The sequence below is a fragment of the Lepidochelys olivacea genome (genome assembly GCF_965140295.1).
Source record: "Lepidochelys olivacea isolate rLepOli2 genome assembly, chromosome: 15".
In the NCBI taxonomy this organism is placed as follows: Eukaryota; Metazoa; Chordata; order Testudines; family Cheloniidae; genus Lepidochelys; species Lepidochelys olivacea.
Window position 1 is genome coordinate 25,151,764 of NC_140425.1, and position 17,069 is coordinate 25,168,832.

General features: G+C 43.9%; 1 long non-coding RNA gene across 1 annotated transcript in view; it reads left to right on the forward strand.

The window, feature by feature from the left end:
- LOC311531379 overlaps positions 1 to 17,069 on the forward strand; it is a 274,753-nt gene that overhangs the window by 135,521 nt on the left and 122,163 nt on the right. The gene's annotated exons all lie outside the window — the stretch shown is intronic.

Genomic DNA, 17,069 nt, shown 5'->3' on the forward strand with positions numbered 1-17,069 from the left:
TTTCCTCAAAACCAGCATTTAGGTCCTGATGGTGCAATTCATTTGGTATGGGCAGGGTCATATTAACTTCACTGGGGCTCTGCCTGGGCATGACAAATTGTAGGATTTGGACTTTAGGTACAATCACTCCTGCCATTCGCTGGTGATCCATGATGTAGAGTCTGGTATATTTAATTCTGTCACTTTTTTCTGCTCTTTATTATAGTTGTTTTAGGCAATGGCCATTTAATTTTAGAGGTCAGTTTAAAGTATTAAAATGTTACAGTAAATTATAAATTAAATTTTCAAGAACCTGTTGAAAGACTCTTTAAAAAAAATCTATAGGTCAGTTTTAATTGATCATATGCCAGCCAATTTCACATTACTTTGAAATTCTGCCTTAATGACAGGTAGTGGAAAACCCCCAGAGTTTTCTGAAACAAAGGGGGAAAAAATACTTTGAGTTAAGCCAGAGTTATGTTTATATTTTCTGCACAACAGCAAAATCAATAGTTTTATTCTTGCCAAAAGCCCATAGCAATATTTTTTAGATCACCTGAATTTCAATAGGGTGCGGGGGATTAATCACAAGTATGAAGAGTCTGGTGCTCAGTTTCCTGCTAGAAAAAATATTTTCTCAAATGTACAATTCCATCTCTCTGCTGACCCCTACCTAAATCACAGTTTTGATGGAGTCTCTATGTATTGTATGTATGTCTTGAAAGTGACATATCCTTTATGATCATGAAAGTCAAAAGACACTGTAGCAAGTGACATCGCAAGTAATATTAGCTGTTCCTACATTCAGTTTGACCACTAATATAGATGGGACTAAGCTTCAGGATCAACCCACATGTTGAACGCCCACTGACTTGAACTGGAGATCTGCATGGGAAGTGACTCCACAGTAGGACTCATGAGAAATTCTAACGTGGCATGTCCAGTGGCTGAAGTCCTCCTCTCATCCCATGCAGCAGCAGTATGTACATTTCCCCATGCTGCCGGGCCTCCACAGCTGACCTCAAGATGCCACCTCTAAGGATGAAAGAAGATAGCTCAGTCTTCATGACTTCTGAGATCTCAGCTCCTCTGCTGATGTTACCAACAAGCATGTGAATTGGGGCCATGGTTTTTATGATAGAATGCTTGTCCATTCAGGGTTGGACTGAAACCAACTGCTCCTTTGTAGAAGCCACCAAGCAGCAAATGGGTATAAAGAGTTTTGTGCATCCGGGCCTTGTCTGTGGAAACTACAGCCAGTGTCCTGATGTTTTAAATAAGTTTATACAGTCATACATATATTTAGTATTTACAGGCAAAATACTGTAGTGGAGCAAATATAAAGACAGAAGAATGTCTATTTTTTCCTTTATCCGTTTTTTTTAGCTGCTCCGATACAGATGATACCCATTAGGGCTCAAAGGGAAATAACAGTCCGCATTCATTCTGGCATTTCTGCCACAAACATGTTTTAAATTGCAAAAGCTCTTGGCAATGATTCATCTATTTAGTACACTTCAGGAATAAAGAATGTGAATTGTGAAGCAATCGGAGTTATGAGATTCAGCCACAGTGAATATCAATTGACACAAAGTAACAGTAGCCCATGAATACAATCGTGTTTTCCCCCTTCATAGTGTATTAAGATGAGCAATGAAAGGAAGATGTCTAAACTTGTCAGTGACAGTCCATTCCCCCTGGATTCCTAAATACATTCAGATTCAAGTGTTCCTTTCTAGATAGTGTCACACTTCAAACATGCCGTCTTAATTTTTATTTTCCCTCCACACCTGTGGCGTTACACCTGGAATGACTTTGGCCCAGCAACTTTAAGAAGCAGATAGTCTAGTGTTGGGCCCCAGATTGCATACACTCATACTTGCAAGTAAACTTACTCACATGAGACAGCTGATGTGAATTTGTAGGATACAGCCCTTCTTCTTAAACTTTGGGCAATGTAAGAGTTGCAAAACAAACCTTTTGTTGTTGTATTTGGGGAATTTAGGTCTCAGTTCAGGAAAGCATCCCTCATCAGCAAAGCACTTTAAGCATATGAAAGCAGGCTCTGAGTGAGCTCTCTCCTGACCTCTAGTGATGAGCTGGAGGAAAAGACTTCAGGAGCAGACAGTGTTTGAGTAGACACTCCTAGTTTGCCTTGGTGTGCAGAAGATGGAGTAGCTTTGCCAAAATTACCAACTTTGGCTGGTTTGGGGTTACAAATCATTCTGGTATTTGAATGCAGGGGTAATGAAATGTTATCCTTATTGTATGAGTAAAGGGCAGCAGAACTGTGTTTAGTACATCCTGATTGAGGGAGGTCACCCTAAATTGAACCTCACTTGCTAACTAAGGAGCCAGATCCCAGTGAGGCTGAGAGTGGGTGGGGATAGGTGTTTCCACCTGGCTGTATGAACGCTCCCAAAAGAGTTCTAGCACCATTTGACCTGTCTCTTGCCAACGTTTACAGACAGAGCTGATTAGACTCTCAGTTGAGACTCCTTGTTTCCAGCTGGTGATTTGTGGAGCTGACATCACTGCTGAGCAGGGCTAGGGGCTGAGCCTTAGACTTTCTGCGTGGACAGTGTTGCAGTGCAAAACAACATAGAAACTCACTACAAGCTGAAATCACTGACAGCTGAATTAAGTGGAGGAACCTCAGATTGTGACATCGTATCCCTGTGAACGCACCTCTGAACTTCTGGGTCTTTGCTAACCAAGGACTGGTACCCGTGAGTGGGGTGCAGTGGAGGGAAAGGGGAGTGGTGTGTTAAGTGACATTCGTTTATTGGACTTTCACAACACAAGATGAGACACTGAAGCAAAGGACAATGCCCAATGCACTGTGGAGTGGATGTTTTGCTTTTGAATTGTGGTGTTTTCCCAAATTAATGTTGGGTTCTCTTTCCCCGGCTTTTAATAAGTTTGATTTTATAACACACAGACTCAGTGCTTGCGGGTGAAGCATTGCCTCTTCAGAGCATCCAGGGGAGGTGTTACAGATGTGCTAAAATGTTTTCCTGAACTGGGGCCATAAGTCTGTTTTTATACTCCTTTACCTTCCCCTTCCTCCTTCCCACATTAAAACAGCCATTTGCCACTGTTCTAACAAACAAAAAACTCCACCTAGTGGAAGCATTTAAAACCAGCAAAGGTCTGTGTGCAATGCTGCATGTAGCAATAAGTCCTCAGATGGCATTTCAGGTTCGTGCTGCACAGCCAACAGCAGCTTCATCCAGTACTCTACTTGAGCAATTGATATTTCATTACTGCATTGGGATTCCCTACCTCTCCAAATCTTTTACGTGTATTGGCACTTCTAATGTACGTATCCGGTTGTATTGGGAGAGCTAATGGTTGGTTAGTTAGGTAACTGCTTAGTAATCTTCTAATAATGCATACAGTTTGAGGCAAAAGACTGGCTGTCTTAGAAGACTAACCAAAGCTCCCAGAGGTTCTGTTAGCTAAAGAAATTGATTTTATAGCCCACAAAAGGCTTTCTTTTGGAAACTGAGTAAGCAGGTGGCTGCAATTTATATAAAGTTAAATTTTGAGCTTGTTGTTATGACTGGAGCTTTTCCCAGTTCACTACTGATAGTTCTTTTTAAAAAAAATTGCAGGTGTATAAAAAGTGTTGAATTTTACTCTTAAATGTCGACCTTTGACATTTGTTTTTAATCCTTTTGGAGCCAAATCTGAAATTAACAACAGGCTTATTCATTGCTTTAACTTTCAGTTTTGTGGCATGCCATACATCAGAGGAATCTGTGAACAAGGAAGAAAGGGACGTCTTTGTAGTCACGTCTTGTGTCACTTTCCTCCAATAGACTCTAAGCCATCATTACAATCAAAATTCTTTATCCTGAAAATTGCTGAACGAAGTTTAAAAATCTTAAAATAGAGCTTCTTTGAGGCAGAGAGTAGATTATGTAAAGTGTTCAATGCAACATTAGCCGAGGGTCCCCTTTTTTTCCTCCCAGAGCATCAAGGTTGAAAAGGGTGGTTGTTTTTTTTAATTTTTTTCCTTTTTTCTTCCTTTTGCTAATATTGTTTATCACAGTTAAGGAGGACTGAGGCCTCCAAAATATTTTCTCTTTTAATGAGCCCAATCCGTCAGTCCCCACTCAGCCAAAATGTGCATTAAAGACTTTGGGAGCTTTGCCAGAGTAAGGCTTGAAAGATTGTGCTTGTGACAGATGTTATGGTGATACTGTGCAGCATATCCAGGTCCTGCGAAGGGCATCCACAATGAGAGACTTTACACACACAGGAAATCCAGACGAGGACTTTGTCCACTCAGCACCTCAAACAAAGGGCCCTACCACTGAGCTAAAAAAAATCTCCTGTGGTGGCTTATAGTAATGAGTTCCCTATACTTTCAGTGCGCCAGTCACTGGAGAGAGGCATCTCTCTCTCACGTACACACACCCACACTCCTCAAGTTCTTTATTAATTCAGACCATATCACATGGTCATCACTTGTGCAGGCTCCCATTACTGCTGGGCCAAAAGGTTCCTATGCCATCTGTAGGAATCCTTTCTTAGGATGACCGTGGTTGTGTCTTCATGCCCTTTAAGCCACCTTCATTAGGAGCTACTAAGTGGCATTCTAGGAAATGGGACACATGGCATGTTCTTGGGTCCTAGGATTTAAGCCTCAGTCCTTGAGGTTACTTCCAAAAATTCTTTGGAAATCTGTTCGTCCACAAGTTTCTAGGGTCACTCCAGCACCCCAGTATGCACCCCTCTCTAGGATTCAGACACTAGTTTACTGTTATCTGAAACCTATTTTTTTACAAACAACTTCACACCCACCGTTACGCTTTTACTTGCTTTTCCTCACTTGCATTGTGGGAGAGATCTTAATTCACCGGCTGAAATGTGGTTCATTTGCCTGAGTCAAAGCCAAGTACTTGTGTAGATGCCACTTTTAAAATCCCTGGTGTAGAATCAGAAACCTGGTGGGACTTCTTTATTCACTGTAGAGGTGTTGATTTAGGAACACAGTAGGTTAAGAGGGCTAAAGCCAAATATTTAGTGCTAATCCAGAACAGAATAATTATGCCAGATTCATCCCTGAGATAAATCCTCAGATACCCTTTTTAAGACAGCTTTATGTCTGCTCTTGTGTCTTGGGGGGGCTGAGATCAGCACCCAATCTTCTGGGTACAATTGGATGGAAGAGCCTTTTCTGGACAGGATTGGGGTAAAAGCCTTCTAGAGCTTTTCTGTTCTTATTGGTTGGTTGAGGTAAATTTTTTTTCAGTTTGATTCTTTACTACTGCTGGTTGAGTTAATTCACTTGTATATTAATATTTATGCTGCTGGGAGCTCAGAGCTTTTATATGTGTCGTTTTTTAAATCTTAAATAAATCCAAAAATGCTGAGGTCTCCTGAGAAACCTGGCCATGTGTTTTGGTGCCTGAATACAAGCTGAGTTCTTTGAGGGAAAGCTGGTTCCAGTGGTGGGGGAAGGGGCTGAGAACTTCTGAAAATCTGGTCACAGGTGTCAAACTCTAGTCAGGGGGACCACAGCAAAGAAAACAGAGATTATGGAGGACTTGGCGTGAAAAAAAAAGAAAGGACGTGATGCAAATGACTGACCTTAACAAAATATTTTCATAAGGCAGAATGTCCTGTTTACAGAAACACTAGAAGAAAATGTTTGAACATTTGTAACGATCAGATGGAGAATAGTAACACGAGAATGGAAACCGATGTTGATGACCTATAGATTTATTTTTCTCTTTACGGGTTGGATTATTCATTTTGCTCAGTTTGAACATTGGCCCACATAGGTTTTGATGGCTGAGTTTTTTACCGACACCAAGCTCTTGCCCGTTTCTTGGAAAGAATAGATTTACAAGGGTCTAAGGAGTTCATAAAGTCTAACAAAACTTAGTTAGACTGGATGGATCTTTTGGTTTCAGAACTTGATGCAAACTAGAAGTGCTTTGAATGTCTGTTTTATCTTCTTCCTTCACCCCATAGAGCTACTTAGTTAAGAGATGCATACCTTGTAATCAGGCATAAAGTTACCTCATTATCTTCAGTTTAAGGCCATATTTATATATATTTCCAAAATTAACACTATCAATACTGGTAGCTGAGAATGAAATTGTTGAAACATTTTTCTTGCTACCTGCCTGAGAGAGCTTTGTTGTTGTTTTAGTCCATTCTTTCTAGTGTTTCCAAAAAGTCGCCAATCTGATGTAATGGCATCTGAGTGGTACGCCATAAGGAGGTGCATATCCAATGTGTTCCCCACAAATATAATCCAGGCTTAATTTTAATTCCCAATCCAGCTTTCAGTTAATGGCTGGTAAGCCACTTTCAAAGATAATATTACTTCTCCCATAAGTGTTGGTAGAATACATTTTCCAGAGTAACCTTCTGTAACTCAGTGGGAATCCCCCATTGCATTCACTTGCCTTTCAGCTATAAGCATTCTGGTGAGCATCACTCGAAATAATAAAACCTATCTTATCAGTGGTTAAATCATAGCAAGCTTGGTGCTCAATTATCTCCTCACCCTACCCTTGGGGGAAAAAATCTTCCCTATAGACCAGCCATTTATCTCATGTGTATATGATTAATTATTCCACTAATCCTGCTAAGTGTTAGGTTAACAATTTCTGCACAAGATAGTTTCCCAATTACTTAGCCACTAATATCTTCAGCAGAACACCAACCTACCTAAGGAACTGGAAGCAATCAACCATTACACAGTCATTTGAGTCCAGACAGTGCATACACGCTCAGCTTCCTAAAGATGAAAATGTAATGACTCAGACAGCTGAAATGATAGCACTTGCCCAACTAGCCTTTTTTATTTTTTTGGTGGGAGAAGTTAGTGGCTGGATTGATAAAGTTGTTACAATCCATTACATTCCATCAGAAATTCCATTCAGCTGAAAAGTCACTTTCTTTTTTACAAGGCAAGGACATTAAAGTTAAATACAAGATAAAAAAATAGAACAGGATGGGTGGTAATCTTTTCCCCCCACAGACGTCGGGACTTATATTAGGATAACTTTGTTGCCACAGCATGAGGAGTCATCTTTGATTTATACCATGTCTTGATTTAAAGCAACATGCAAATTACTTACCTAAGCCATTCCATGTGCAATAATAATGTACTTTGCAGCTTATTCCACTTCACCCGCTTTCAAATATCATCTCCCCAAGCTGAGTGTTTTAAGTAGTATAAAAAGGTGTGGCTTAAGCATAAGGTCAATTATCATGAGGCTTAATGTAGCATGGACAAACAGAGAGCAATTTGATATCAAACTGACTGTTGTAATACTAATGTAATGTTAATGAGGGTGGGATACACTTCAATCCAAAATTTTCATGTAGCATTGAGAAGAAGGGATATAATTCCAGATTGGCTGAGCAAAGCAGTGAGATAAAGAACATTTGAAATCTGTTAAGGCCATCGTACAAACTGTTGTAATGTTAGCTTGCTGAGACGACCGCTCACTTGATTGCAAATATGAAAACCATTTTAAAAAACGACACAGTTCCTATTGGCAAAGGTGTCAGTTTAGCTGGTATGTAAGACAGGGCCTCATTCATATTTCTTGATATGTGTATAAGTTATGCCTTGAAGATCACGATGCACCAGATTGTCAAGATACAATGCAGGCATCATGTAGCTCAATAACATTAGATTTTGCTGTTGACACAGCTCTTCTAAATGATATCTTAACCAGTAGGCAAGCAAAGACTGAATGACTGTTCAGTGCTGCAAAAAAGATGTGGGTAATGAGTTATGAAAAAAACAAATCTAATGAGAATACTGGCACCTCCCAACCCAAGCCTTACATCAGCAGGCCAAAGGAATACAAGAGGTGAATCAATTCACATAACTTGGCAGTATCATGCAATCCAATAGGGATGTCCAGAAGGAAATAATGTCACAACCTGGGAAGGTGGCCGCTGCGTTCACCAGCTTAGGCAGGCAGAGATGGCAGAGCCTTGTTTGTGCTCTAAAATTTGACCATGCAGGAAGAATTCAGATGTTCAGTCTCCCAACTGCTCAAACATTTATATGGAGTGATGGTTTTTGCTGGTATAGTGATGCCCAAGGTTAGGCAGGACTTACCTGCCCTGAAAAGAAATCCTGAAGAATTGTTTCTTCCTTATAGAAAGAGACACTGAAATGGAAATGCAGGGGTGATCCAGCGAACAGGGCATTGATCTGGGTGTTCTGGTTCTATTCTTGCCGCTGTATGATCTTAGGCAAGTCATTTCACCTCTGTGAAGTGTAATCTGTATGTGGTTGTATTAATATGTGTCTGTGCAGCAACTAACACAACGGGGCCCTGATGTCTGTTGAGTCCTTCAGGCCCTTATGTAACACAAATAGCTAGTAATAATAATAAGGGGAGAAAAAGAAGAACATGGAGAGAGAGAATGGGATGAATCCACGCTCCTACCAGTTATGACTCCATTGACTTGAGTGGAGTTATTCCTGATTCTCATCGCTGTCTTTAAGAGGGGAATCAGGTCCTCACTCTAAGCGCTTACGTAAAGCCCCTGTGTAATGGCATGGATCTGAAGGGTAACAGGTAAGCCAACCTGCCAGTTTCCTCTAAAGCGTGGGCTGGGTTTGTTGCTGTAGCCCAGCTTCAAGTGATTATCCTTCCATTATGCCAAGCTCTGGAGCAAATGTTGACTCATCAGCCTTCACTGCCAGCACCATGAAAGGCTATACAACAGAATCCCGACAAGGACTGGAGCTGAAAAGAGAGACTCTGGCTATACTGGATACAATATTGATTATAGTGGGAACCTACCTGGAGACAGGATTTGGCCATAAGTGGCAAGTGATGCTCCACTGGCCAAAAATATCATAGCTGTGTGAGATGGGTGGGGGTGGCAGGATTCCTGGGGGACCATGTATGGGGCTGCAGACCCTGTTCCAGGAGGAGACCGGGTTCCATGCCTATGGCTCCTGGCACTCTCATGCTACTCCTCAGCTCCCTCCCACCCCCCCACCCCCAGCTGCGCAGCCATTGCTTCTCCCTCTGTGCCTGCCCTGCTACCTCCAATCAGAAGGCTTTGAGGGGAAGCATGATGTGGTTCTGAGTAAACCTCTTCCCAGGCTGCAGAATGCTGATGTCCTGTTGGGCTGTACAGAGGAGTTCTGAAGCCTCCTGGAGGGAAGGAGCATGCAATAATACAGTTGCCTCTCTCCTCGCTCCATCAGCCCCTCTTCTCCACCCGTCAGGCCCCATGTTATGGCTTGGGGTCGGTCCCGTCCTGTTGGAACCAATGCTATCTTTTTTGCAACTAGCAAAGCAGATGCCGGCATCTGAGTCCATTGCCCATCACCAGCAGAAAGATGAAACCTGCAATAAGGCAGCAAAGTGTTCACTGTTCCCCTTCTTTTTTGCTCAGTTGGCAGCATCTTTGTTTTCCTGACTTGGGTGCGCAGGCTTTGACTGCCTTTGAAGTTTGCTCAGACGCGCTTTGGGCAAATGAGCGTGGAGTGTTCTTGCTCTGAATCTAACAGGAGATTTCCATTTCCCTGACAAAAAATTTAGCAGCTTGTTTGTTTTGTCACTGCGTTTGCAGCGTAGGTGCTGCTGATTTGACCGGTTTTGTCTTTCAGCTTGAAATAGGAAAGGGGGACGGGGGAAGTCTATAACGAGGCAGGATGTCTGTCTGCTGCTTGGGCTTTGGGTTCGGAATTGCACGTACAGGACAGAACAGTGAATGCAGCCCCAGGGGAGAATCTCACATGTTGGTTGTGATGTCAATGACAGCATGCTGTGGCAGCCCTGTGGCATGTAGGAATGCTGCATGCTGGAATGGAGAAAAATAAAAATAAATGGGGAGATACGTTAATGAAACTTGTCTGCAGCAGCAACCAAGTTCCAGGTGACTAAAGGAAAGTGAGCCATTTGGAAAGAAGGCAGGCAGATCATTAGAAGGTAACTGCTATGCTGATAGATGCTGGTGGAGAGATTCATTGGTTGTCTCTAACTGAGCACCTGTGTAGAATCCTGGAGCTTTTTAGCCGTTTCCTTTCTGAAAAAAAAGGGATTGTCTTTTCAGAATTCAGCCTGCAGGGCAGGAAATCCACGTTGAAGGCAGATGGAAATGTAAGGCTCTAAGACTGTGCAGCACATATCTGAGTGTTATGTGTAATATCGGCGCACGGAGAAGGAAAAATCACAAGGGAGAGAATGAGTGGCATCAACCATGGTTGTAGCTCCCAGCTCCACAGGCTGGTTTTGTTCTGTAAAATCTTCTGACTCTGAGTTCCGAAGCGCATGCTGCATTGCTATAATCTCTCCTCCTTCACTTACTGACTTCCTGGATGTTGTCCAATTGAAAAGGGTCATGCCAGAACAATTCAGTGTTCCAGTACCTTCTCTTATATTGATACGGGAGCTGCTTAGAAAATGGCAATTGTTTTTGTGGAACGTTAACAGAAAATTCATTTTTTTTATTCAACGTTTTTTATCTAAAAATTTAAAAACTAAAGAAACTCCTTCTCCCTTTTCCTCCCGCTCCTATTCCCCCCCCCCGCCCCCACCGATTCCAGCTGCAAAACATTACAAAAAAAAATGGAGAAAGGGAATGATGAAACTGGCACGGGGGACTTTTTAGTCTCTGAAAACCAAAGTTATTTCTGTTTCCCACTGAGAAATTCTTAATTTTTTTAAAATGAAGAATGTTGACCAGACTCCTTAATCCGCTTTCCCAAATCCGTAGCTTTTGTAGAGGTGTAATGCAGTGGTGCAAGTAGAATTCATTTCTTACTGGTACTCTGCACCAGCTTATGGGAGGGGGGGGCGGCAATGTGACCTCCCCACATGACCCGCCACGTGACTCCTCACGTGACCACCTCCAGCCTGGGACCCCGCACTTTCCCTCTCCCTTCCCCATGATCCATCCCACATTACCTGGAGGGGCTCTGTCCTTCTCCCGCTGCGCCAGAGGCTCTGAACTGCAGGGCTCTCTAGAACCGCTGTGGTGAGCCCAGCCGTGTCCTCTGGTGGGGCTGCTGTACAGACCCCAGACAGGAGATGCAGGCATGCAGCTGCGTGGAGGGGCTGGGGGCAGTACAGCTGCATAGGAGGAGCTGCAAGTTTCGCTGCTGAGGTTCCCGAGAGAGCCCTGCAGGTCAGGGCTCTCCCGGGAACCGCAGCGGTGAAAGGAGCAGAATGTAGGGCCACTGGGCGGGCCCCAGCCCTGTCCACCAGCGGGGCTGCTGTACAACCCCCAGACAGGAGATGCTAGACTCAACTGCGTGGAAGGGGTGGGGGGTGGTTCAGCCACTTCTCAAGAGCTTCTGGCGTGGGACCACCCAGCAGCCCCACGTTCTGCTCATCCTGTGTCTTTCCAGTACGGCGTACCGGCTGTAAATATCTTACTGGTGCGGTGTACCGGACCATACCGCCCTACTTGCACCTCTGGTGTAATGTGACGGAGAGTATCCTCTTTTTTTCTCCCTCTTCCCTCCACCTCCAAACACAATGCTGCTTACAAAGGTAAGCTCTGACTAACACTTCCCCATCATGCCTGTCCTTATACAGGGGCAGAAGGCTTATTGTGCCAGCTGTCCCCTTTATAACCACATGTTTGGATATCCTCTGTTTTTGCTTGTCACCAGTCACCCAGTGGGCATGCTTCTGGTGACAGGATGGTCTAGTGGATAGAACACTGGGACTTAAGAGACCTGGGTTCTAGTCCTGGCTCTTCCACTGCCCTGTTATATGACCTTAGCCAAATCACTTTGTCTATCTGTGCTTCTGTTTTCCCCTCCCATCCTTTGCCTGTCTTGGTTACTATTTAGAATGTATGCTCATGATGTCAGGGAACATGTACAATGCCTAGCACAATGGGGCTGAACCTTGTTTGAGGTCTGTAGGCATTACTGTAACACAACTAATATATGGAAATAGAGACATGGAAGAAGGATGCAGGAAAGAAACAAGAAAGCCGATGGCCCACTCTGAAAAGGAGGGACAAATATAAGAGAATGATGCAATTATTGACTCTCGGGTCGTAAGTTCCTCCACTGGATTTTATCATAGAATTAACCCAAAAGTTATTTTACTTTTACATTTGATGGTGTTTGCCAGCAGAAAGAAAGTTACCAGTATTTATTTTACTAACATTTGGGTGTCTCCTTATTCTTCCTGCCCCTTTAAGTGTGTAGGACCTTGACAACTGGCTGTATATGATATGGATGATCATATGATTTCCATAGTGAGAAGTTGGGGGAAATCTGGAGGGGAAAAACATGTTTAAGACGCACAAACTCACTCATTTTCTAGTCAAGCTTCTGTTGCTAATGAAATGCAGACAGTTGTGCCTAAACATCTGACGTGTGAAGATCAGCACTAGGTTGTACTAAGTAAAGATTATGACACCCTTGTGTTATTTGTTTAAAGCTGACTCATGCTGGCAGTATTAGGTTACATTTTAGGGACACTACTGTGAATTATTTGAAGCTGTATCTTGCATGCATTGTAGCAGCTGTAAATATCAGTTAAGCAACTTTCATAAATTATACCAGAGGCATTTGTGTGTTATATAAGAAAAATATCCTTGTACATAAATGAGGCTCTGTCTTTAACTATTTGAAAACTGTGTTAAAGCTGAATATATATGGATTTTAGACCGTGCAATTAAGGGTTGTGTCTAAATGACAGTATCAGGAATGCAAACTTATTCTGTAAGTAGAAATGGTGTAATATACATGCTAAATTGTTTTGCCATTAATACGCGTTGTTTATTTGTTTATTTTATTATTGCAATAGCATCTAAAGGACCCAATTGGGAATCAGCACACAAGGCACTGCACCTGGGTATACACTCACTCTTTCTCTCCTCCTTCCCCCACAACCTCCCCAAAAATGCTATCTGGCCCCAAAGATCTTACAAGTCCGGTGTCACTGCTTCAGACGACGACCAGAAAAGTAAATGCAGGATAAATCATTTGGCTATGGAAGTCAGGCTCTATGCACACTTCAAAGCTTCCACACTCATTTCGCTATTTATTTTCATTTCTAGAGAGAGCTTCTGTCCAGCTCTTGGCTGCAGCTGACCCATGTGACTCAGTCAGACATCCTCCTTCCAAAAAGTTGTTGCGTAGATTCGTAGGGCTATGTTTGGTCTTTGCCCAGTAATTTTCCCATTGAAGTCAACAGGGATGCACAGAATGGAGACCATAATATGCCTGCATATGCTGCCACTCAGATGAAGTCAGAGGCAAATTGTCCTTCCTGCCTGTAAGGGACTGCAGAAGACTCTGTGACGGCCTGCCTAGGGAAGAATGCTTTCTCGTGCAGACGGTTACTATCGGTCAGGGTCGGACATGAGGAAGCAGTCGAAACAGGTCCTCAGCCGGCCTTGACTGCCTCGTGTGGCCCCTTGCTGGGAAAGGAGCACGACCCCTTAGTAGTTATACATGAGCTGATAATGTTAAGTGTATATTAATGCCTGCTATCCACCCCTTCGTTGGACTCCGTCCCAGGCATTGCTCCGGTGCGCTGCGCTCTCCACCTCCGTGACAGCAACGCTTGGAGTCCCCGTTGCAGGTGTGTCACTTACCTTCGATAAAGCCAATAATTTGCTGCTTTGCTGCGTTTGAGCCTCGCTTTTTCGGAGCACCCCTGCCAGGCCCCCCTCTCCCACCCCGGGCCTATACCAGAACACTGCCCTCTCCGGATGGACATGACAAAACATGTTGGAACAGAGTTTGGGGAGGTGCAGAAGAGGGGAGACTGCCATGTCTGTGGCATTCCCTGCTCTTCCCCTGGCTCGATGGGGTGCCCTGTGTGGATAGGGACAGGGCTCCAGGAGGGGAGGGAGTAGTCTGAATGCAGCTGAATGCCATATTTAGCATTGCCCCTCACCAGTCCCATGAGTATCCCCCAAATTAGCTAATGCTGTTTGTTAAACAGCTCCTCGCTAAGAGGTGGCAAGCGGCGAGCCTCTGGAGCCATGTTGCTGGGGCGCAACCCTCCATTGGATCTCTGAAGAGCTAACTCTAAATTCCCAGGCAGTTCCTGAAGGGCTTGCGTCGCCTCCTTATCTCTCTCATCTCCCCTTGATGGAGCACTCCTACAGTTTTATCACAAACTCAGGCTGACCTCTAGAGGGACTCAGAATTTCTTCATCATCATCATCATCATCATCACCATGTTCCTATTATGCTTCTGGCATTTAGGGCAGTGACGAAGCTCCTCCACTCCTGGCTGTTTCTGGCAAGTCTTTCAATGGTTCCCCAGCTGTGCCCCAGGGTTTTCAATTTGGCTTCCACAGCTCTTCACCATTTTGTTTTTGGGTGGTCTCATTTTCACTAGCCTTCAGGTGTCCATCTTATTGCTACTCTGGTGATGGAATCAGTTTCCCTTCAAAGCACATGGCCAATCCATCTCCAAGGCCTCCCGGCAATGATGGTGCTCAGATCCTCTTGGCTGCACTGTTTCAATAGATCTTGGTTTGAGATTGTTCTGGGCCAAAAAATATGGAGGATTTTTCTGAGGCAGGTTGTATGGAATGAAGACAGTTTGGACATGTCCTACTTTCTCATTCCCCAGCATTCTGCACTATAAAATAGTGTTGAAAGTTTGCAGCTCTGATAAATCTTGAGTTTGGTTTTGGTGTTATATTTTAATGATTTCCAGGCTGTTTTTAAGTTCCTGAAGCTGTTCTTGGCTTTATTGATTTTGTTCCGGATGTCTTGGCTTGTTCCACCATCCTGGTTGATGGTGCTGCCCAAGTATGTGAATGTTTCTACATTGGTGAGAACATAATCCTCCAGCCGTACTGGTGATGGTGAGGCAATATTAAAGGTCATGATATCTGTCTTATTACGGTTGATTTTCAGTCCAATTTGCTGGCTGAATGCATTGAGTTGGGTTGTTTTTTCTTGTATATGGTGTTGGGTATATGATAGGAGAGCGACATCATGCACCTGGGGAAATCTTGCCCCCTGCCTTTGCAGCCACATAAGGTTCTGACAAGGGCAGTCAGGGGACCCACCACTGCATAGATCCTTCATCCCTCCATCTGTGGCAGGAGGCAAATAGGAAGCATATATTGCGTCCACGGAGGGGCTTCACAGCTTCTGAAGGAGAGTTCCTTCACCCATTGTGTCACTCACCACCCAGCCTAGCTGTACTCAGGCTGGGGACCTACCTGAGAATTCTGGAATAATTGTATAGACACAATAATAAAAATATGTAGTTCATGTAAACATACATTTGCTATAATATCTATATTACACTAGCACCTAGGGGCGCCAACCAGGATTGAGTTCACAGTCTACTGAATGTTGTGCAGACATATCTGAAGACATGCTCTGTGCCTCTGAGTTTATAATACAAAATGACAAGTGACATCCGGAAGGTAGGAGAGGAGGGATATAGTCATATAGCGCTTCATCCCAAGCCCATTGACATCAATGGACTTTGGAATCTTTCTTTAAGCTTCACTATGGATTTTGGATTGAGACCCATGTATGTTTGCAATGTTAGTGAATATTACCATATCTTCCTGTCTGCACAGAGAAGCTGTGATGATGAGAGAATTCTTATAGAGCAAAATGTATTGAACTATCACTCGCTTTTGGCAAAAACAAACCCTGTTATGTAGTTTTCCTATAATAAAAACAATCATTCTTCAGTCATAGCTTTATGATTAAACACTACTGAGGCAATGTTTCTTCTTGTCATCTTATTTTGCATATTTCCCAGACTGCAATGCAGTGAAGCCTTTTGTGATATTAACTAGATTATAAAAATGTCATGTCAGATTTGAAAACTGTCACTAACACGGGAGTTTTAATTATGAATAAATTAAAAAAAAGAATAGAGAGAAACGGCTTTTCCTATGGCAATGAGATTTTTTGCATTATGCACAAATACTAAAGCTTAGAAATGTTCAATGGCTAAAAAGTAAAAGTGAGATAAGAGAATGGATTATTCTGGAAACTAAAATGGAGAAAAAGTAAAACTGACAAAACATTACAATTCAAATGATGTCTTTACAGGAGTCATTACAATAGAATTAATGTTGTGAGAAGTGCTGGCTTGTCCCTGCATCTCGGAGCAGGCTGCTCCAGGTAAGGACGTACACTCTGGAGAGTGATTGCAAGAAGTGATGTCTGTCTAGTGGTTAGAGCCGCAGATTCATAGAGCCCTGATCGAGCAAAGAACATGCTCAAACACCATTGGGGTTTGATTCTGACTGACACTAAGGTCTGACATGCTAGCAATGTAAAGGGGCCTTCCATTTGGAGTAAATGTAACCTTCAGCTACTTTAAGGCCCCATGACGCTGCCAGAGCTTTGTAAAGGGGGCCCGCCATGTGGGCTCACGTGTTTAAACATCAGTATGTGCTTAAATGTCTTGCTGTCTTGGGGCCTAGGATACTCTGTTCTCCTCCAGGCACTGCTACTAAATCGCTATGTTCCCTGGAACAAAACACACATCAGTAGATTCTGCCACCCTTACACACACTGGGTGGTACCCTGCCCCACAGACAGTCCTACTGATTTCCCTGAGACCCCTGACAGAGTAAGGTATTACCCAGCATGTGGAGAGTTATATCTGGCCCATAATCGCCCTGTAACTTAGTTTATCCGTCTGCCGAATGGGGCGTAATGCTTCCTAACCTCACACAGGTGGGGTGGTGAGGCTTGGTGAATGTGTGGGAGTCCCCGGTGAAAAGCACGGTGCCAGTGCAAAGAAGTCTTAGGTCAGACCCAACCACAAAGGTGGGCAGGGTTAATTGCCTACAGCGTGGATTGCTCCCCTACTTAATGACAGTGAGAGACACATCAGTAATAGCGGAGCCTCAGCACGCTCGCTGCTCCAGGGAGGAGGAGGAGAAGAGGCGGGGGTGGGACCTTTGGGAAGAGGCTGGAATCGGGGCGACCCCCTCCAGCCCCCTGCCATGAGCACCCCCGCGACCCCACTCCCCTGCCCTGACCCCTGCACCCCCTTACACACCCCCTGCCCTACTCCTGCACCCCCAGCCCTCTGCCCACCCTGTCCCCTGCTCCCTCCTCATATAGCCCCAGCCGTGATCCGTGCACCCCCTCACACCTCCCCAGCCGCCTG